Genomic DNA, 24,201 nt, shown 5'->3' on the forward strand with positions numbered 1-24,201 from the left:
ATGGATTTGGCCGGAACCCGATCACCGAGGGAATTCAATCTCCAGACCTGCACACAACCTCGGCGTTGCGTGCTAGAAGCAATGGGGGAACGGACCAATTCCAATCAAATGAAGGACTTTGAAACTCCGGGGAGAGGCCAGCTGAGGCGATCTTAAGAAGGAAGAAGGCGGGAAAAGAGGGCCCATCGCCTTGTTCCGGAATCTCTTGACGAAGGTATCGACTAACTCTCCGTCCTTCTGCTTCTCATCGAGATACGATCCGATAGATATCTCGGTGTCGTCGTCGAAGAAGTTGGCCAGGAACTTGGTCTCCATGTCATCCCAGCTGTTTACACTGCCTGGCTTGAGGCGGCGATACCAATCGAAGGCGGCTCCGCGAAGAGTGCCGACGAATGACCGCACCATCAGAGGCTCATTACCAGAGATCACCCCCAAATGCGATTTGAAGTAAATCAAATGCTGGGTAGGTGAACCCATCCCATTAAACGGCGTGAAGTTAATTAGATTAAACTTCGCCGGATATGGGATCGATTCCCATTCTCTTGGGTATGGGCAAGGAATGCCTGTTTTCTTCATCTCTTGAGCGGAAATTAGTGTGTTGATTTTGCTCTCGAGGTTCTTGATCTTCAGGTTTTCGCCGGTTTCTTCGCCAGCATTCTCATTACCACCCCCTGCGTTGACGGGAGGATCATTGGTGTTACGAGCATTTGTATCCTCATCTTCCACATTAATCGGGTTACGATGATTCTGCTCGCCTTGTTGGTTCGCCAATGCTTGGATCTGTTGGTCATGCATTTCTCTCATCTGCTGCATGGCCATCTCCATCTCAAATTTGAAACTTTCTTTCTGCTTAGCCAAAGCGTCTTCAAGCATCTTGGCCATCTGCTCCGCACTTATCATCAGGGCCTCGCGGGGTTGTCCCTCGCTGGATACTGTATTATCTGATGCCACCGCGGAGCCGGCATCAGATTCTTCATCTTCTGAAGGGCGTCTTGTCCGAATCCTACCATAAGTTGCTCGCTCTATGGTTCCGGACTGCAGACGGGTTCTAGGTCGGGAAGCTTTCAGAATCGACTCGAAATCTTCTCGTGCCGATGTCCCTTTGCTCGTCATGTTGGTGGTGACCCTCGGAAATTCTCCGTCTTCAATCACCCTTCTTCTTCGTTGGAAGCGCCTAGGCCTTGGTTTTGGCGTTTCCGCATTAAGTCTTTCAAAAACTGAAACTCTTTCGGGGACCGCCTTAATGCAATTGCATTCCGACAATACCGCCCGAATGAGTTTGGAACAGGGACATTGAATTTCCCGTTCTCGGGGACTCCTCTTCCTGGTTCTATTCGTACCCCCAGCACGATAGTACAACTCGTCATTTTGACAGTCAGAGTAACCTATCGTGTGCGGGCACGCCTTCTCAGGTACAACACAATCATTATCAGATGATAATGTTTCCATCTGAGGTTGACTTGCCTTCTTTGGGCTTTCAAAGGTTACCCGCCTCAAAACATGCCTTTTTGGGCGTGAATTTTCGGCGTGATCTTGGACTTCAATGCGCAAATTGGTGCGCGCAGCTGCCTTGAGGTCTTTGTCATGCTGGAGGTGATGGCGACCCCCAGTATGTTGAGTCGTTCTGGGCTTCTTCATCGGGCCCAAACGCTCGTGAATTGGAGCTTTGCCTCTCACGTCAGGAATTGGACCGAGGCGCTCCAAAATTGGTTTCTTCTTGCGGGATGACTCTGCATGATCTCCCGGAGAAGTTATTGGGATTGACGGCGACTTTGGTTGACTCGCCGGAGTTTGACCTTCCTTAGAAGGCTGCACTGGTTGCTTTTTGGCCTGAGTCGCCACTTCAGACTTAGGCTTCCAGACTTGTCGTGTTGGTGGTGGCTTCTTCTCCACCTCCTTTTGCAGCTTTCTACGGGCTTCCTGAGCTTGAGCCCGTGCCTGCGCTGACATCGCGCGGCGCTTGCGAATGCGCTCCTCGAGTGTCGAACGGTTCCGTTTGACGCGGACCCATTCTTTCTTTGGCGGCTTGGAAGAGTCGCCATTCATTGGTGGTTGAGGCTGTTTGCCTCTTCTGTTCTTCAACTCCGCGTGGTAGCGGAATCCGTCCGTAGACTCCATCGCCTTAGCGAATTGCCGCGCAAGGCGTTGACGACGCCTCTGGCGGGCTCTCTTTGAGAGAGTCACAACGCCCTGAACAGTAGAGGCGTTGGCGGGAGTTGGGTTGACCTGATTGGAGGTCGGTGGAACTTCATTTGACGCAACTTCGGCGTCAGTTGGGTTGAGAGCTTCGTGGGCTTCCCGAGCAGCTTCAAACCAACGAGCTTTTCTCCCGGAGGAGAACTTCTTGGACTTGCGGGGGGAGATAGAGCCGGACGAGGACACGTACTCCTCGAACTTGGCTTGGTCGAACTCGTACTCGACCTCCTCCACGACCGGGATTGCAATCCGCGGCTGCGACGCATCGATCTCGTTGGCGAGATCGTCGGCTCCCACTGTGGTCGCCAGATTGTTCGCGTGGAAAACTGTTTTCTTTTTCATTGATATGATTGTCATCTTGGGTTACAAAGATCCGGTCTTTTATAGATCCGGTTACAACTAAATCAAAGAAAATAAAGAAAAATTACAACTCTCCTCTGTGAACAAATCACGAGCTCCTGTTTTGCGGTCGCTCGCTTTGGTGGGTTCTTTGCCTGCGCCGGGGTTAATCCGTGGACCACCGCGCGATCTAGATCCGGTCGGATCTACACGAGTATGCGGGTATTATTCCACGAAGGGAATAATAGCCGGGAGGGATTAATCCACCAAGGGAATAATCGCTCAGATCTCGAGATCTAAGACCAAGCTTAGATCTGGAGTGTAGTCTCGTGTAGATCTCAGATCTGTTCTTTCTTCCTCTCGAGATCCTGCCTTTTCTGACGTGGATGGTCGCCGAGGATCAGATCTGAATGGTGCAAGTCTTCTGGTCTTCAAGCTCCGAGTTCACTCTTCAATCCGGCAGAGTTTCGGCTCTTGAAAGTTCGACCCCTGAAAATGAACATCTCTAGGCCTATTTATAGGCTCTCAGGACAGTGGCTGCAAAAAGGGAATTGTCGGCCACCTCTGGCCACTGTCGGCCACCTCGGGCCACTGTCGGCCACCTCGGGGTGGCCGACACTGTGGTAATCAACCTTGACGATGAACAATCGTCAGAGGGCAGTTGTAACTGGCAACTTGCCAATAATAAAATAAATAACGATTTAGAGTACTCACTGTCTCTTGATGATGTGATGAAAGAATTGTATGATAATCCCGATTTACATGTGCCGCTTCGATCGTCCTATATAACAAAGAAACGCCTCCAGCATTCTTTCGGAACTGGATTCCTGATTTGGCAGTAAATCCGCTTCTGAGTTCGAGTCCGAAATTGATCTTGATTCGATCGTGATTCGTCCGAGTCTGCTCTCGGTTGGATGACTCGTTGATTCCTCAACTCATTTGCTTGATTCTGCACGCGGGTGGATGCATTCCGTCGCTTCTGTGCGATTCGTCGATCTCGTCGCCTCGTTGGTTTGTCGGTTTGTGCCGAGCTATGCTAGGGGACCTATAAGCAATTTTATATGCCTACAGGTATGAATCTTCTTCAGAAGACGAATGTTGCTGGTTAATCAATAACCAATCATCTAAGCCATACAAAGATGGGTACTCGTCAGATTCCTCGGAATGGGATTCCGATACAAGTCTGGGGGAAGCATTCAAAGCCCTAATGGCAAACATGGCTACAGCTGATCCGTCCACAATGAAGGACGACGATCAAATGCCAACATAGGAAGACCCGTGGGCTCATCACCTGAATATGCAGTATGGTGATAGGTTTGAACAGAGAGAGCCCCCCACTGAAGATAAAATAGTCCAAATCAACATGGGTGACGAGGCCAACCCAAAGCCTATATTCATCAGCGATAGTCTTCCCTCAAATGAAAAGGAGGAATTAATTGCTCTCATCAGAGAATATATTGACATCTTCGCTTGGAACTACGAAGACATGCCAGGGCTCGACCCCAATGTGGCAATGCACCGCCTCGATATCAAGTCGGATGCCAAACCTGTCAAACAACAACAAAGACGATTTCATCCACAGATTATGGAAGCCATTGAGGCAGAGGTTAAGAAATTGATTGAATCAGGATTTATCCGAGAGGAACAACATCCAGAATGGCCAGCTAATATTATTCCAGTCATGAAGAAGAACGGTAAAATCAGGATTTGCATTGACTTCAGGGACCTGAATACGGCATGTCCAAAAGATGATTTTCCTCTCCCAATCACAGATGTCATTATCGACAATACGTGCGGATTCGAGAGAATGTCTTTTATGGATGGCTTTTCAGGATATAACCAAATCAAGATGCACCCAGATGACGAGAAGCATACAGCGTTCAGAACGCCCCTCGGTGTCTTTTGCTACACGGTGATGCCTTTTGGTCTAAAGAATGCAGGCGCCACGTACCAGCGAGCGATGACTAAGATTTTCCAAGAACACCTCAGGAAAACAGTCGAATGCTACGTTGATGATTTGGTTGTAAAAAGCCGCAACAAAGAAGATCACATCAAGGACTTGAAGACGATGTTCGATCTCATGCGGAGTCATCAATTGAAGATGAACCCCACTAAATCCTTTCTTAGAATGTCCAGTGGAAAATTCCTTGGATTCGTCGTCACCACTAAAGGTATACATATCGATCCCGATAAGGTGAAGGCGATACATGAATTGCAACCCCCTAGAAATTTAAGAGAACTCAGAGGATTACAAGGGCGGTTAGCTTACATCCGGCAGTTCATCTCAAACCTTTCTGGGAAGTGCCAACCATTCTCTAAGCTAAACAAGAAAGGTGTGTCATTTATTTGGGATGACGCCTGCTAAAAAGCACTCGAGGATATCAAAATATATCTAACGAATCCTCCTGTGCTCGTTGCACCAAAATCAGGTAAACCGTTCTTGATTTACCTCAAGGCGATGAACCATTCGATAAGTGCTTTACTAGCACAAGACGATGATAATGGTCACGAACAGGCAGTCTATTACCTAAGTCGGACTTTAGTAGGCGCCGAGTCTTGATATCCGATGATTGAGAAAGAATGCCTTGCATTGGTATTCGCAATGCAAAAGATGCGGCATTATTTAGTTGGACAGACGATTTACGTCATTTCTAATGTTAATCCAGTACGGGTGTTTATGAGGCAACCGGCCTCTATGAATTGGCGGTTAGCGAAGTGGGCCCTTCTCTTGTCCTAATACAATTTGCACTTTAAACAGCAGAAGTCGATTAAAGGACAAGCGATTTATGATCTTTTGGCGGCAAACCCGACAACGGATACGACAGAAGTATATGATGACTTGCCGGATGAAACCCACGAAGTTAACACTACATCGTACTAACAAGTATGGCAATTATACTTAGATGGTGCTTCGAGTGCAGTTAATAGGGCAATAACCCCCGGATGTTCTACAGTCTCCTCCGGAGTTGGAGTTGTCTTAATTTCCCTGGGGAAGCATGTGATGCCTCGGGCGTATTCACTGACTAGTCCGTGTTCCAATAACGTAGCCGAGTACAACGCACTTCTCATTGGACTCAGTTTCGCCAAAGAGCTGGGGGTCGAATATCTCGAAGCTTTTGGGGATTCTCAATTGATAGTCAACCAAGTCCGTGGAGAGTATGAAGTCAGGAACCAAGACCTGATCCTGTACCACCAGGAGGCCATCAAAATGGCAGAATCTTTTGAAGAATTCTTTATTGAAAACATCCCTCGTCTCCAGAACGCTTATGCGGATGTACTAGCAGCACTAGCGGTATCACTTGCGCAGCCTCCCGAAACTAAACTATTAGTCACAGTAAGGACACATCAACTCTGCATACCCATATACGATATAGATATTGAAGAGGAAGATGATAGAAACATAAACGCCAAGGAGGTAAATTCAACTCAAATTGGGCCTGAGTCCCAAGATTGGCGTTTTCCTATCATTGACTATGTCCAATATGGTATTTTGCCAGAGGATGTAAAAGAAAGGGAATCAATCCGCCAAAGAGCGCCAAGATTCTTCTATAATACCGAGACCCATACATTATACCGTCGAGGGTACGATGGTTTGTTACTCCGATGCCTTTCGAACAAAGAAGCAGAAGAAGTTCTTAAGGAAGCACATGAAGGAGAATGTGGTGCGCATCAGCCCGGTCCCAAACTGTATGATCGCATCAGGAGAATGGGATATATCTGGCTAACGATGGTTCGTGATGCAATCGAATATGCCCGAGAATGTCATGCTTGTCAAGTACATGCGAATTATATGCACCAACCGCCAGAGCGTTTACACACGTCAACCACGTCTTGGCCGTTCGAGACATAGGGAATGGACATTGTCGGTCCTATTTTTCCCCCTTCAGTCAAAGGTGATCGATTCATCCTCGCAATCACGGATTACTTTTCAAAGTGGGCTGAAGCGATTCCGCTTAGAGAAGTGAAGACGAATAACGTCATCAATTTCATCAAACATCATGTCATATACCGACACGGCGTGCCAAGACGGATCATTCATGACAACGGTCCATAGTTCATAAGCAACGCTTTCATCAGGTTTTGTGACAAGTTAAAAATTCAAGATGTTTCATCAACAGCTTATTATCCCGCTGCGAATGGATTAGCTGAGGCATTTAACAAGACGAACATTAAGATCCTATCAAAGCTCATGAAGACCAATAAACGAGACTGGGATGATAAACTTGGTAAAGCACTCTGGGCTTATCGTACCACCATACGCACACCTACAGGAGCTACCCTATATTCGTTGGTATACGGATGTGAAGCTGTGCTGCCATTGGAAATCCAAATCCTATCCCTTTGGATCGCTCTCGCAACTGAGATGACGACAGAAGAACAACATCAGAAACGTCTCGAAGAACTCGAAATGTTGGATGAAAAGCACTTGAAAGCTCAACAACAAATTGAGTTTTATCAAGCCAGAATATCTAGGGCTTTTAACAAAGAGTCCGACAGAGAAACTTCAAGGAAGGAGATCTGGTCCTTGCTGCTCGCCGACCGATAATCCTCAACTCTAAGAAGAAAGGTAAATTTGAACCCAAATGGGAAGGACCGTTTGTAATAGACACAGTCTATTCAAACGGCGCATATCACCTGATTACCCAAGAGGGCGCCAGGCAAGTAATGCCAATAAATAGGAAGTTCCTGAAAAAGTACTATCCTTAGTACATTCAGGATAACCCATTTACCGGAAAGTTCCTTGAAGAATATTACACTTAATATTCTAGAGGATAACCCAAAATTATTTTCACCACCAAAATCCCTCACTGATCAATTTTAATTGACAGTGGGTCCACCAAAAATGTCTTTCTGGCCCAAAACACCAACAATTTTCCCTCTTGATTCTTTTCATGAACAAGAGGTCCACTTTTAGTTCAGAGTCCCCTTTCGATAAATGAAAGAACTCCCTTCATTTTCTCTTTGGTTAAGCCTTCTCATGGTTATAACCTAAGTTGAAATTTCACTTCGATAAACGAGGAACTCATCTTCAGATTAGATAACCAGTCCTATAAAAGGTAATTTTATCTAGATCTTCCAGATTCTCGGAGTGGATATCCCACTTCTAGTTTCTTTTGTGCTAGAAATAAAATATAAAATTCTTCCTTTCCAGAATCGAGGAATAGAATATAAAATTCTTCCTTCCTTGTATTCGGGTTCGCCTTCGCCCTAAAAGAAGACCGGGAAATAGAATATAAAATTCTTCCTTTCCCACACCGATCTTTTCCAAGAATTTATCAATCTAAGATTCATCCTAGGAAGTTTATCCCGAATCCTAAGTAGGGATAAGTCTGCGCCTAACACGCACTGCCGGTTTAGTCTTTCTCCGTAGAAAAAGACACCAAAATTCGATTCTGGGGTATTCTATCCTGAAACCTAAGCAAGGATAAGTCTGCGCTTAGCCCGCGCTGCCGGTTAGTTCTTAACCGTTAAAAAGAACACCCGCTCACATATTCAACATTGTGGCAAGTTGTTATTAATAACACCAAAATCCATGCCTTACACGCATGAGGAATTTCATCCTGAATCCTAAGAAAGGATATGCCGGCATCTAACACGTGTCGCCGGTTTAGTCTTTTTCCATGGAAAAAAGACACCAGAGTTCGATTCTGGGGAATTTTATCCCGAAGCCTAAGTAGGGATAAGTCAGCGTCTAATACGTGTTGCTTGGTAGCCTATTCCCATAACAATGGTGAAGTCTACGTATTCGAAGTCGTAGCAGCAGAGTCTCAAAGAATTCACTCTCTTAGCACAACGTTACATGCGGGACGGATTTAGACAATCCGCATGCTAGCCCGATTCAAATGGTAGTCGGTAAAGGCTTATCAAACCCGTTGAAGGCTGGGGGTTAGCCAAAAATCCTAAAGTCAACACCTAACACGTGTCGCCGGGTAGCCTATTCCCGTAATAAATAGTAAAGCCTATGTATTCAACATCATAGCACAAAGTCTTAGGGAATTCACTCTCTTAGCACAACGTTACATGCAGAACGGATTTAGAAAATCTGCATGCTAGCCCGATTCAAACGGTAATCGGTAAAGGCTTATCAAACCCGTTGAGGGCTGAGGGTTTGCCAAAAATCCTATAAGTATTATGGTCAATCATTTCAAACAGAATGAGGAATCATAATAAAGATAAAGATAAAAACCAAGTTCCACTAAGAGAATCAAAAGTCAAAGTACTCAGCAAATGAAATCATACATCAAGCCTATGGCTAAAAATCTGCTGACTAAACTTAGACAGCTTCTCATCATAAGCTTGCCTAAGCTCATCCTGCAACTCAGCTCTGATGGACTCTTCAGTCACGGCTAAAGTCTTCATAGCAATCTCCTCCGTCTCAACCAGCTTCTGCTTCAGGGATTTCAACTCATCAAATAAAGCAGTGTGGGCTTGCTGATCCTGTACCTTTGTAATCTGAAGAATACTCAAAGTCTCCTCTTCTTCACGGAGGTCTCTCTTGAGCTGGTCTATCTTGGTCTCACAAGAGGTAATGGAAAAATCAAGCTTGTCGAGTGAAGATGATCTAATAGCGAGGTTAGCCTCAACTCGGTCTACCCAGTCCCGCTGTACCTGAATATCGAGTTCAGCAAAAATCTGAGTATCGCGTCATGTCCGTAAGCGAGCATCCAAATTGGCAGCAATGAATGAAGAGGCACCTGCATCTCGGAGCTCGCGAAACATCCAAAGCTCATGCTCTAGGAAATCAAGGTCATCAACTATAGCCTTCGCCAGATCCGGGTATCCTGCATCCCTTATGGAGCTTATTCTAGAATCAAGGAAAGGCTTAAACTGGTGAAGGAAAAGTCCGCCGTGGAAGAGTTTGCCAATCATAGCATTGACGAAGGAGAAGAAGGAGCGGACTTCTATGCAGATGACGATCTTCTCTGGGTCGCTGTCTGATAATAACTCCTTCACAAGGACATGAAGCCGAGAAGAAAGCCCTACACAAAAAGGAGAAATCCGTCAAAAGCCTTGATGAAGAAATAAATAACATTTCTCAGTTGCACAATTTATACCTTCTTCCCCTTGAGTCACTGGGGGTAGGGAGGTGTAACGGCTGTGGGTGTATCAGCTGGTGTAGTTGGTCTCACAGCCGGCTCAACAGGATCAGTCTCGACAAAAGCGCCTGTTAAATACAAAACGGAATTCTCACATGCATCACATTATAGCTGCATTAGTCAAAAATTAGCTAGTCCTATAATTAACTTGAGAAGAGGCACGTACCTTCAGAAGAACCATCCTCGGGATTCTTAGGGAGTGTAGACTCAGGAAACATATCTCCAGGCAATTGGTCGTCAATCTGAGGAGAGCCATACATGAAGTGGAGCATAGGAGTGTCCACAAGCAAACCTTCCTCGTCAAAATCATTAGTCGAGAAATCAGACACAAGAGAATATAAGAAAAAAAGGAATAAAGAGACTACGACCAATGGAAATGAGTTACCTCTCATGGGTATGCGAGCCTCTCTACTCCCAGGGTCCACGCTTACCTCCTGCAATTTATCTAAAAAGAGCAAGAAGCATAGAGACAATTAGGGAATGCACGAATTCTGGAGCGTTCAACTCCTTTGTGTGCCATCTAAAGGATATATTATCAATGGTAGATGTACTTGGATTCGCTGAATCAGGTCCTACATTGATAGCCTTCCTAACGTCGGCAGCTTCTGCAGGCTTTTCTACCTGGTGCGGTGAGTCAGGCTCACCAGAAGATACATAATCATGAGGAGCAGGATCAGGACTCATCTCGCTATCCCCACGCTCTCCTACATAGGGATGGAAAAGCATGAGTCGAAGTTCTGAATGATCAAGAGGATGATCTATAGGATAGATGTTACCTCCATCGCTAGCGGGATCATCACCGGCCAAATCCATCTCAGATGCTCGCGAATCTGCACGCGGCTTACAGGCTAATCTCTTCTGCCTAGCAGTAGGGACAACAATCGAAGGTCTCGCCTGGGAAAAATGACGGAATTCTTCATCCTTGTCAGCTACGGTCCCTGAAACATCAAACAACTGTCAAGATTAATAATTCTGGAAGACAGAAGGAAAGGATAAGTAGCTAACCCCGCTCAGAATAGTCCTCGTAATCTTCAAGATCTTTGCCTGAAGCCTCATCAGCAGAATGGAAGATCTTCTTTCCCTCTTCGTCAATCCGACGAGTCTTGCTCCGTGCCCTCTGTGACCGAGCATGTTCCCAAATCACACGAGAATCAGCCTGAGAAGCTTCCTCGGCCACTAGCTCTGCAATCGGCTTCACGGGGATAGTTTTATTAGCTGCTAACAACCACCTGCAGCTTAAGAAGGTGAGATTCAACTGCCGCTCAGCACTCGGGAGACTAAACTTAGCACTAGTGCAACCCGTCACGGTCCACAGCCATGCTCGGAGACCGTCCACCAAACCGCCATGAGTCCAAGGCTGCTGATGTGGATTCCCGACATAAAGCTGATCATAACCAAACTGGTGGGCGAATCGGCAGGGTAGATATGGCTCCATGAAATACTGATTCCTCACCCGGAAGGTCAAATAACCTGGCCTAATATTCATTAGCCAGTTAAAGCAGCCGACATCTAAATGAGTTCGATACTCCTTCGGCCTCTCCTCATCAATCAAACACTCGCCATATCGGCTGAAGAACTACGGGAAGCAAGTGGAAAATGCCCAACACTTATAAACCTGTAGCTGCTTTCTGATATCAGGGAATCCTCGCCCCTCCCACCTGCCATTCTCAAGCAACTGTAGTAGGAGAACAGAGCGGTCTACGGTGCTAGGTTCCGACATCATATCAGGACGATGAAGGACGAACCAAGCCATCAAATAAGTGTATGGGAGCTCCACCTTAGAAAGAGAATCTTAGCTGACGGTTCATCTTCTTTCTGTGTGAAGGTACTAGAAATCTGTCGAAGCCCTTGATGAATGTTAGCTACCATCACCGGAAGAAGCAAAAGTTCCTTCTTATAGGCAAGCTGTACCGCTGGGTAGAGCATTCCAATGGCATAATATCACCGGACTGATACGGGACCAGGCATTTCTTTAACCAGATAGCGAGGTAACCGGCGAGAAGGGTCATCGGCTGAATCGATGCGGTCGCATGCCATAAGAACGATTTAAACTTCATCCCTGCAGAAAAGCCACCCTCGGGACTGCTAATGGTATAAGAGTGAGCGTCAGTCTTCTTCAACAGACCATTAACCTCTGAAGGAGTAAGCATTGCCAGTTCATAAATAGCCTCGCCAGAATTGCTCTCTAGGTTCCTGAACAAATAACATGCAAACTGCTTCAGACTCATATGTGACTTAGTCCTCTTCGCTAAAGGCTCAGACTGTGCCAAAGCAATATGGTAGTAACATGTAAGATCCCATAAAGTCTCATAGTGGTCGGGCATGCGGTCCTTCAGCTGACTCAACTCATGGTTAGAGGGAAAGTACTCCTGATATAGCATCTGACCCATGGGCAAACCAGAAATCTTGTGCATCTCATGAAGAGCCAAGCCCAACTCTCCATGCTTAGTCAGAAAAGTGTTCAAATCCGGGTTATAGAGCTCGCACAAAGCAAAGAAATGCTTCGCGCTGACAGGTAAGTCATACATGGTGGAACAAATGGCTGCATATAGACCACAAGTGTGCAACTCCTCGCTCCATCGACTTAAGACGTACTTCGTCATACGAGCCCACCAAAGCTTATCCAGAGAATGAACCCAGCCATAGAATCTGTGGCGCGTCGCAGACATCTCCCGTCCTAAGGCGGCGAGATGATTCTTCAAAGTAGAAGCAGAAGCAAGAAATTCATTACGTGGCGGTGCATCCAGCCCCAATACTCCAGGATGCAATCCAATGATATGACTCCTGCTCAAACCTGGGGCTGCCTGATGAGTGATATAGCTACAGTGAACGCTCTCATGCTCCTCCGTCAAGCGCCACAACATCTCCCGCATTACAGCCTGACGCCTGAGCTCAGTCAATGAGCAGTGACGAGGAATATTCGGCAAATATAGGAAACCACCGCCATTTTTATGAAGCCACTGCTCGACGTCAATAAACACTGCATCAGGATATCTGACAGAGTCACCAAATAAGAAGTCAGTCTTCCTGAGAGGCTGAACAGAACTGGCATCCTTCATGAAAGGCGCATCCGTAATTAACTGTCGAAGAGCTCGATGTCCACCTTCCTTCACCACTTGGGCAACCTCTGTCGACGTGCCCGGTGCAAACTGAAGAGTAAGCAGAATAGGTGAAAGATCATCGGAGGTCGAATAATACTCGTCATGACGCCCGTTCACTACATGAGATGAGAATGCTCCAGAGGGATATTTCACTGAAAACAAACAATTAAGTGTTTATTAGTCTCAGTTATAAAAGGAAGTTGAACTCATCTTACAAATGAAAACAAACAATTAAGTGTTTATTAGTCTCAGTTATAAAAGGAAGTTGAACTCATCTTACAAATGAGTAAGATAGAGTCACTGCCTTATAAATCTCAGTTATAAAAGGAAGTTGAACTCATCTTACAAATGAGTAAGATAGAGTCACTGCCTTATAAAGGGAGAGACGATTTGGCCACATTATGTACTCATAAGGTAGGATATATCAAAAAACATATCCCTGCCTTATAAGGCACAATGCAGCATCAAAACACACCCTTTATTTATTTTGAGATATATTTTTGACCAAGCAAAACCCATCTTTAAAGCGTCGATCCTCACCAAGGAGAATCAAGGCTCTTCCCGATTGTCTCACCAAGGAGAACAAAATGGGGATAAAGGATTAATTTACAAATTTTGCAATAAGCCAGAAAAGAGCTCACCAGCATAGGAGGGAAGCACGCCATTAGCCGACGCAGCAGGGGACTGACCTCTCGAGATATGCGACATGGTGATCTGCAAAGTAAATCAGAGGGTCAGATACAGAAAAATTTTTTAGTTAGGGTGACAAACTCTAACCCTAAAATTTTATCCCCTCTTTATTACAATTAAACCCCTCAGATCTCTAAATTCTACCCCCTGAAAGATGAGCTCGAGGTGTCAAATCACAAACCATAACCCTCATATGCAATCCCACAAATTCATGTACTAAATTAAACATGAAAATGCCAAAATTATGGAAGATTTACCTGAGGAAAAGCTCGAGGATCCGACGAAAAATCAGATCTTGAAAAAGGCTCGAACCACGCGCTCGAGGGGCCTGAGAGAAATTTTTATATGGAGATTTTTGAGGGATTTCTCAGTCTTAGATAAAAAAGAATGATGGATTTAAGACAAATATGAAGATTTGAGGGAGAAAGGATGCACAAAGGAAGAGAAAATCCAAAAGAAGGGGATAGAGGTGGCCGGCCCTAGAGGAGGAGAAGAAAGAGCTCTTTTATAGGTGAACTAGCCTTGAACCAGACCGGACCAGGTTGAACCAGACCAGACCAGTCTAAATCAGTTCAAAGGAGGCTGAACCAGGCCAAACCAGGCTAAACTAGGCCAAACCAGACTGAACCAGACCAGACCAGGATGAACCAGTCTGAACCAGTCTTGAACTAGTCCTGAACCAGCCTTGAACCAGGTTGAACTAGTCTTGAACCAGGGTGAACCAGGTTGAACCAGTTTGAATTAGATTTGAACCAGAATTCAAATTGAAGCTGAACCGAGTATCGAAACGACTTCAAATCGTCCGAGGGTTCAGTCCCTTGTTTATTCATTCCTCTCCCACACATTCGGAAGGGTCGGAAGATTTTTTGAGCCTAATTACTGCTTTTTTTTGGATCATTATTAGGCCGGTTCGGCTCATTCGGACATGAAAATACTCCAATAAGGTATACGTGTAAAACCCCGAAATTTTATAATGAAATGGTGTGATTAATAGTAATAAATCTTTCTTAACTCAACAACACTACACCGGACAACGCGTCGCAAATGAGAACTCAACACCAACAATCGATGGTCAGTTCTATGTTGAACCAACAAACACGAGCTAAAGATAAGAAAATCAGGAATCGACTTCAAGTTCAAAATTCCGACAATGGTCAGACAATAAATGCAGCACCGGAACCCTTACAAACATCCAACAAAGCACCGAATAGCCTGAAGGATTGAAGGAATCAAGAACAAAAGCCATTCCAAGGTTGGGACAATCATATCCAAAGTAGTCTAGACTCTTCTATAAAAGAATGAGACTGAAATACTTTGGAGGGGGTATCTGTAGGCGTATAAAACTGCTTATAGGTCACTTAACACAGCTCAGTACGGTGATTCGACAAACCAACGAACCATCGGGCGATATATTCAAACAAGATCGGGAACAAACTCAAATTCGAACACCAAAGCAGATTTACTACCAAATCAAGATCCAGACTGCCAAATCAGAGTCCAGATTAACAAATCAGAGTTCGGATAAATCACAAAACCAGAAAACGACGAAACAACCAACACTTGAAAGACTTGGCCAAGGGCCACCTAGGTGGCCGGCCGAGCCACCTCTAGGTGGCTCGGTGGCCGAGCCACCAAGGTGGCCGAGCCACCTGGGCTAAGGCACAGTTCTGAGTGCCTATAAATAGGACTTGAGGGCTCATTTTTTAGGAGATTGGAATTTTGGAGCCGAAACTCTGCCGGATTGAGAACTCATCTTCGGATTTTCAAGCTTAGAAGACTCAGACTCTCAGATCTGGTTCTTGGCGATCATCCACGCCAAATAAGGCAGGAATTCGAGAGAGATCAGATCTAAGATTTACATGGTTTCCCTCCGGATCAAAGCTTGGCCTTTGATCCCGAGAAGAGTCTCGATTTCGCTTGGTCGATTTCGATAACTTGGGCTATTATTTCCTTGGCGAAATAATCCCCACGGCTGTTATTTCCTTCGTGAAATAACAACCGCTATACCGTGTAGATCCGACCGAATCAAGATCATGCGGTGGTCCACGGATTAACCCCGGCACAGGCAAAGAACCCACAAAAGCGAGAGACCGCAAAACAGGATCTCGTGATTCGTTCGACATAAAAGGAAAGTTGTAATTTTTATTTTTTTGATTTTGTTGTAACCGGATCTTATAAAAAGACCGGATTTTTTGTAATCGATAAACTATTACTCAAGAGAGAAATGAATTCAATGAAGACAATTTTTCCCGCGAACAAATGTGTTCGGTGATCCTGAAAGGACCCACATATCTCGGGGCAAGCTTCCCCCGTCTACCAAATTGCTGAACGCCCTTCATCGGTGATACTTTCAACATGATTGAGTCTTTGACCTGGAACTCTAAAGGTCATCTTCGCTGATCTGTATAGCTCTTCTGTCGACTCTGTGCCGCAAGAATGCGCTCTCGAATCAATGCCACCTTCTCTGTGGTCTGTCTAACTAACTCTGGACCAATCAATAGACTATCCTCTGGCTCTGTCCAATATATAGGCGATCAGCAAGGTCTCCTGTACAATGCTTCATACGGTGCCATTCCGATGGTAGCTTGATAACTGTTATTATATGCAAATTCAATTAGTGGGATGTGATCCTTCCAGCTACCCTAAAAATCTATAATGCACGCTCTAAGCATGTCCTCTAAAATCTAATTCATCCTCTCGGTCTGTCCATCTGTCTGGGGGTTGAAAAAACTGTTGAATGATAACTAACTGCCAAAAGTATCCTAAAAACTCCTCCAAAAATGAGATGTGAAGACTGAGCCCCGATCTAATACAATCGTCTTTAGAACTTCATGCAATCTAGCAATCTAACAATCTCCCGAATGAAAATCCTCGCATACATATCTGCTGTATGAGTCGTCCTCATTGGTAAGAAATGTGCGGACTTAGTCAAACTGTCCACTATAACCTAAATAGAATCATCTCCTTTCTTTGACTTGGGCAACCCTACTATGAAATCCATGGAAATATCTGCTCACTTCCACTCGGGAATGGGTAAAGGATGTAGGGTTCCTGGAGGTCTCTGATGTTTTGCCTTAACTTGTTGGTAGGTGTAACACTTTGCCACATAATCTGCAATCTCTCTGCGCATACCACTCCACCAAAAATGCCTCTTCAGATCCTTGTACATTTTCGTCGTACCTGAGTGCACTGTATATCTGCTATGATGAGTTTCGTCAAATAGTTCTCTCTTTAGCTATAGATTATTCGGCATAACGATCCTGTCCTTCATCATAAGGCCTCCATCTACTCTAATAGTCCAATCATCCTTGGGTTCTTTGGAGATCTCCCCCTTGTGGGTTTGTATCCAAGAATCCTCTAATTGAGCTCCGACTACTCTATCTCTCCAAGATGGCTGTACAGATAATGCTCCTAAGAACACCTGACTCCCGCTAATCTCTGGTCTGAAATCACAATGGCTGAGGGTATAAAGATCCCGATATAGTGAACACCTCAAAGCTACTAGTCCGTGACGACGCTTCCTACTCAATGCGTCTGCTACCATGTTCGCCTTTCCCGGATGGTACTAAAAAGCAAATTCATAATCCTTAAAAAATTCTACCCATCGTCATTGCCTCTGGTTAAGTTCTCTCTATGAGAAAAGGTACTTTAAAGTCTGGTGATTTGTGAATAACTCAAACTGCACTCCGTATAAATAATGTCTCCACGCCTTCAGTGCAAAGACCACTGCTGCCAGCTCCAAATCGTGCGTGGGATAATTCTGCTCATGAGTCCTCAGTTGCCTCGAAATATAGGCTACGAATCTCTGGGTCTGTATCAATACACAACCAAGACCCGATAAGGATGCATCAGTGTAGACAACAGAAGTCTTATCACTTCTACGAATAACCAAAACTTGTGCTGAAGTCAACTTAAACTTCAATGTCTCAAATGACTTCTGACACTCTATGCTCCAAATGAATTGTACACCCTTCTTAATAAGGCGTGTAAGTGGTGTGGCAATCCTCGAGAAGTCTTGAATGAATTTTTTGTAATAGCCTTCCAGGTCTAAGAAGCTACGAATCTCGATAACTGTCTTTGGTGGTTCCCAATCAAGTACGACTTCTACCTTAGTCAAATCCACTGCAATGCCCTCCTGGCTAATAACATAATCTAAAAATCTAACCTCTGATAACCAGAATTCACACTTGCTAAACTTAGCATATAACTAGTGCTCTCTCAATATCTGCAATGCTAACCTCAAATGCTACTCGTGCTCTGCCTCCAACCTTGAGTAGATAAGAATATCGTCGATGAAGACTATCACAAACTGGTCCAAGTAAGGATGAAAAACCTGATTCATTAAATCCATGAATACTGCGGGTGCATTGGTCAGCCTAAATGGCATGACAAGAAACTCGAAAGAACCATATCGAGTCAAGAAAGTAGTCTTAGGAATATCCATCTCCCGAACTCGCAACTGATGATAACCGGAACGACGATCTATCTTCGAGAAACACTATGCTCCCTGCAACTGGTCGAACAAGTCGTCGATACACGGTAATGGATACCTAATACAGATAGTGACCTTGTTCAACTTGTGATAATCTATACATATTCGCATACTCCCATCCTTCTTCTTCACTAAGAGGACCGATGCTCCCCACGGAGAATGACTCCGTCGAATGAATCCCTGAGACAACAACTCATCGATCTAGATCTGTAGCTCCCTCATCTCAACATGCGTCATACGGTAAGGAGCTCGGGAAATCAGTGCAGTGCCTGGCTGCAACTCTATGCAAAACTCGACCTCTCTCACTATAGGTAATCCTGGTATGTCCTGGAAGACATCCTGGTAATCTGAGACTACTCATATCTCACTCAAATCTAAGCTCCGATCTCATAATATCGCCTCCTCTACGTACGCCAGAAATAACTCTGCAAACTGGTTACCTCTGGAGGTAGCTACCACTAACTCTGATCCATCATATGCTCTCAAACTGATTATTTTTTGCAAAATAGTCGATACTCACATGGTAGGAAGATAGCCAATCCATACAAAGAATCACATCGAATTCAAACATATGCAACATGATCAAATCAATCGTGAACTCAGAATTGTCCAACCTGACGATACATCTCCTACAAGTACTCTCTAACATAGACATCTCTCCCAACAGAGTAGATATAGATAATGGGAAATCTAACGACTGAGCTACAAGCAAAAGTCTAATTGAAAAATCATAGGATATAAAAGAATGTGAAGCGTCAGAATAAAAAAGAATACGTACTGGAAAGGAATTCACATAGAATGTACCTTCCACTACAGCTCCGCTCGCGCCATGATCGCGAGGAACAACTACATACACCCTACCGGTCTGCTGCTCTGCATCACCTAGAGTGAATGGTGCCATCTGCCTCTGCTGGGTCTCTTGGACTGCTCGAACTTGTCCCTCAATCCTCGGGACTATTGGAGGTACCTCTATCCTCAGCTGTTGGTCTTGACCGCATCCCTCAGCGCGGTTCTGCTGCTACTGTGACCTACCCTACTAGCCTGCTGCTGGTGCACTGTGACACTTGGCCTCTTGGTGTCTAATCTTGTCACAATTGTAATAAGCTCCCTGAAATTGGTGCCGCTGCTGCGCTCTCTGGTCCTGCTGATAGCCGTTCTTATGGGGACCCTACTGATGTGGACAATTACTCTGCTGGTGGGGTCCTCCTGAGCCTCCAAATGGTCACTTACCCTTTTCTTTGTCCTCGGACTACCCTGACTTACCGTTGTCCTTACCCTTGATGAATAAGGCTATATCTATCTCCTGAGCCATGGCAGCATCTGCCACCTACTGCACTGAACGAAATCTTCGAGATACTATGTACCAGCATAACCCTAGACGAAGTCCCATCAAGAACATCTGAGCTTGATGCTCCTCTATGTGCCATATACCGGTGAACCTAAGCAATGATATGAACTTACTCTCAAAGTCCATGATAGACATATCTCCCTGCTGAGCCAGCTCTAACTCTTTTTCAGCTTTTGCTACAGTCAAAACATACTGCTCATCAAAAAGATATATAAAGGTCTCCCATGAAACCATCATCCTCTGCACTGGAGTGAAACAGAGCTTATACCATCCTCCTACATCGCATTTGAGGCTAAAAGCCGCTAGCCTCTGCTTCTGCACAGTGTTGACATTCAGCATGTCCAAGATGTTGCTCACATCCTCTTTCCACTTGTGTGTAGCAATGGAATCCGTCGAACCATGGAACTCGGCTGCTTTCAACTTCTAATACCTCTCAACTAAACGAAGCCAAGCCTCCTGATTAGCTGCTCTGTCCTTAACTAGTGGTGTTGATGGGACCATTGGTGCCATCTCTGGTATTTCCGCCTGAATAGATGACTCCTGAACGGGTGCCTCTTCATGAACGGAAGGCTCTTGACAAACCTGGGCTACTAACCGCTCCTCAATAACCACCATACGAGCTGCCAATGGTTCTATGAGATCCACTAGGTACTGCGGAGCCTGCTGTGGCTTGGGCTCCCTATCTTCCTGCTCATCTCCCTGAGTACGAGAAACTCGGCGTCCACGACCTCTTCCTGACATCTATAATTCCAAAATAGAGCTTATTACACAGTAAATTGGATCTCAAGCATGAAGGATATAACATATACCAATAAGTAAATTATATCACATATATATCATATCATGCTTTATTATTCAAAGCAAAAAGATCATCATAAAAAAATATTAGATTTTCCGCGTGCATATATAGTACGTCCTCACTTATGCTAAGGATTCCTAGTGGACTGTATACATGATCCCTAGGAAACTCTATCCTAAACTCCACAGTATGACACATGAATGATCCTAAGGATATTAGAACTAGAGCTCTGATACCAACTGTGACACCCCAGGGTTCACACAAGGCTACAGTCCAAGGTGAAACCCGGATTGTCAAACCTGCCAAGCACCAACTCCATGCTACGACATGTTTTACCATCACAATCACTATCTCTCTAGTGGAAATAATAAATAGATGAAGGTACAGACAGGTAAATAATCAAAATCGAACAACATGAAAAATATACATAGAGGAAGCATAAGAAATACTAATAATGAGCCCAACTAGAATGAAGTAGATATTTCACTTAGTCTGAGCTGAATCTCAAATACAATGAGTCAAATAAACCAAGTCTCACAATAGCTCTCAACTCTATGAAATAAAATACCGATCTAGAGTCTAAAAATAATCAACTACATGTGGAGTTCTACAATAACTACAAAATATAATAAATAGCTAAACAGACGACTAAGATGTCCCATCAACCTGAAACTCTCCGTGCACTAGACTCACTGTCTGAAAGAGGGAAAACAACGAGCGTCAGAGTGCTAACGAGATCATCACTACCTCTCCCTAGGGGAAGGGGTAGGAGTATATAGAAAAATAAAGTCAGTACATACATATATCAAATCATTCATATAACTCTCTATGAATGAAAAACAAATTACCAATAATAAAAACCCCAATCTCCAACATAGAGAATAATCAACTCATCTCGAACTACGTCCGAGTGATCTGCTCTAACATAAGAGGATATCAATAATTGTTAAAAATAAAAAAAATCTGCCGTTCATAACGGGTGTAATAAAATCTCAAAGGAAATACCCTACTCGCGGGCAATCGATTATGAAAATAAAGCTTACAATTGATCAATTATCTATGTGTGCATCATCTTGTGCTATAGTGATACTCTTGTAATGCTCTTACTCAATCGCTCTGTGATAATAGTTTTTATTATCTCCCTATTCCGGATACGTGTATTAACGATACTTTTGTAATACTCTTACTCAATCGTTCTGTGGCAAATATGTTTCATCTTTCTATTTCCGGATACGTATAGGACAACATTATTCATATGTGTTTATCAAATTAACTCATGTCAAAAGTGTGTCAATCTAACACAATCTATCATATATGCACCAAATCTTAGTGTACGTGACCACATGTGAAGTTCACCATCATTCTAGGTGTTTAACATTCATTAACATCATAGTCTATCATCATAAGGTCAAGAGATTTGCTCGACAAACCAATTTCAACCCTATAAACATGCACAACCAAAACAGAATGGCGGTCGACCACGATGGGCTCTAGAGACTACCCAGGTCTCTATCATGCACGTGGTCGACCGTGGCGGTCGACTGTGAACCCTGATTCCATATTCTCATTTGTATGTCGTGTTCACGTCGTGTTTTTATGATTCAAATCTGATTAAATCTTCATAAAACTTGTATGCAAACATGTCACATCAGATATGAACATCTGGAAATAACTCAACAATTATTAACATGATTTTATGCATTAGATTTGTATTCAAAACCCTAAAAACATGCATAAAATCTCAAAACAACGAAACAAACTTCTTTCTTTAGGTTAACCATGTTTTAAAATCATCTACAGGTCTTAAATACTCCTGTAAAAATCATTATCAACCTTTTTAACATAGAAAGACCTAGTCTTTACATATAATACAAAAGAAGTTGACTTTATTCATAAACTAGTCATTTAGTTTCTACAAAACATGTTTAAAACTCTTTAAAAATGTTTTGAAAACTAGGATGGGGATTTACAGAGATGATACTCGCCTGGGGTTGTAGGAAAACGTGTTAGAAGCAACGTTGAAGGAGATCTCCCCTCCAAAAGCCAAGAATTAACAAAAAAACCCAACTTGAAAGCCTCCAATCTTCTCAAAGAAATCAAACTAGGGTTTGGGGGGTTTTGGTGGCTATTAGGGTTCTTATGAAAACTGAGAAAAATGTAAAAAACTCATATATATATATATATATCAGAGAAAATGAATATGGGTTTAGAAATCCGAAACCAATTCAAAATAGGAGAAAGAAAAGAGGAAAACAGATATGGGTTTAGAAATCTGAAACCAACTCAAAACAGGAGAAAAACAGACTGCAGATATCGCGATCGACCGTGACGGTCGACCGGGCTGCGGTCGACTGGATCGGACATTTCCAGTTTCCATATGTTTGGCCATTTGTGCATGTTTCAACTCTTTTCTCTCTCATGTATGAACCCGTTCATACTCAAATCACATGGTATTATACTCATATATCATTAAATGAGATTTATTATACTAAATATCCACATATCATAATTTATTACACATTAATTATATTATTCATAAATTATCGGGGTTTTATAGCCCTGGTATTCGTGATCCAAAAAATGCGACATTATTTAGTTGGACCGACAATTTATGTTATTTCCAACGTAAACCCAATTCGAGTGTTCTTGACCCAACCGGCCTCAATGAATTGGCGTTTAGCCGGGTGGGCCTTACTCTTATCCTAATATAATCTGCATTTTAAACCACAAAAATCAGTTAAGGGACAAACTATTTGCGATCTTTTGGTGGTAAACCCTACAAAAGATACAGCCGAATTGTATGACGATCTGCCAGATAAAACTCATGAAGTTAACACCACATCACATTAGCAAGTATGACAATTATACTTCGATAGAGCTTCTCGAGCAACTAACATAGCAAGCACTCCCGAATGTTCTAAAATTTCCTCAGGGTTGGGGGTCGTTTTAGTTTCCTCGAAAAAACATGTATTGCCCCGAGCAAACTCGTTGACTGAACCATGTTCTAATAATGTGGCTGAATACAATGCATTAATAATCGGACTTAAATTTGCTAAAGAGCTGCGGGTCGAATATCTCGAAGTTTTCGGTGATTCTCAACTAGTAATTAACCAAATACGAGGAGAGTATGAGGTCAGAAATCAAGATCTGATTCCATACCACCAGGCAGCCATCGAGATGACGAACTCGTTTGAAGAATTTTTCATCGAGTATGTTCGACGTCTCCAAAATGCATATACAGATGCCTTGGCGATATTATCTGTATCTTTGGCTCAGCCTTCCAAGGCAGAACAATTAATTACAGTGAGAACTCACCAACTCATTGTACCAATCTACGATTAGATTGTCAAAGAAGCACACTCAACGAGAGTTGAACCCGAAGTTCGAGATTAGCCTTTTCTTATCATTGATTATGTCCTACATGGTATCTTACCTAAAGATGTAAAAAAAAGAGACTCGATTCAACAAAGAGCACCGAGATTTTACTACAATACTATGATACAAATATTGTATCGACGTTCGTATGATGGTCTATTACTCTATTATCTATCTAATAGAGAGGCAGAAGAGGCACTCAAGGAGGCGCATGATGGAACATGCGGTGCACATCAACCTGGTCCCAAACTCTTTGACCGACTTAGGAGAACAAGATATTACTGGCCAACAATGGCCAAGGACGCAGTTGATTACGCCCAATGGTATCATGCATGTCAAGTACATGCAAATTATATGCACCAGCCTCCAGAGTAGTTGCATCCATCAACGACATCTTGACCATTCGAAACGTGGGGAATAGATATTATAGGTCCTATTTTCCCACCTTCAGTGAAAGGTAACCATTTCATTCTGGCGATCACTGATTACTTTTCAAAATAGGCCGAAGTAGTCCTGCTTAAAGAAGTAAAGACGAGCGATGTTATTAAATTCATTAAACACCATATTATATATCAATATGGTATCCCGAGGCGAATAGTGTATGATAACGGCCCTCAATTCATCAGCAATGCATTCACAAATTCTGTAGTAAATTCGGAATTCAAGATGTTTGATCAACTGCTTATAATCCCATAACTAACGGATTGGCTGAAGCTTTCAATAAGACAATTATTAAGATTTTGGCAAAACTTGTAAAAGTCAAT

Source organism: Asparagus officinalis, chromosome 3 (genome assembly GCF_001876935.1).
Source record: "Asparagus officinalis chromosome 3, Aspof.V1, whole genome shotgun sequence".
Classification (NCBI taxonomy): domain Eukaryota; kingdom Viridiplantae; phylum Streptophyta; class Magnoliopsida; order Asparagales; family Asparagaceae; genus Asparagus; species Asparagus officinalis.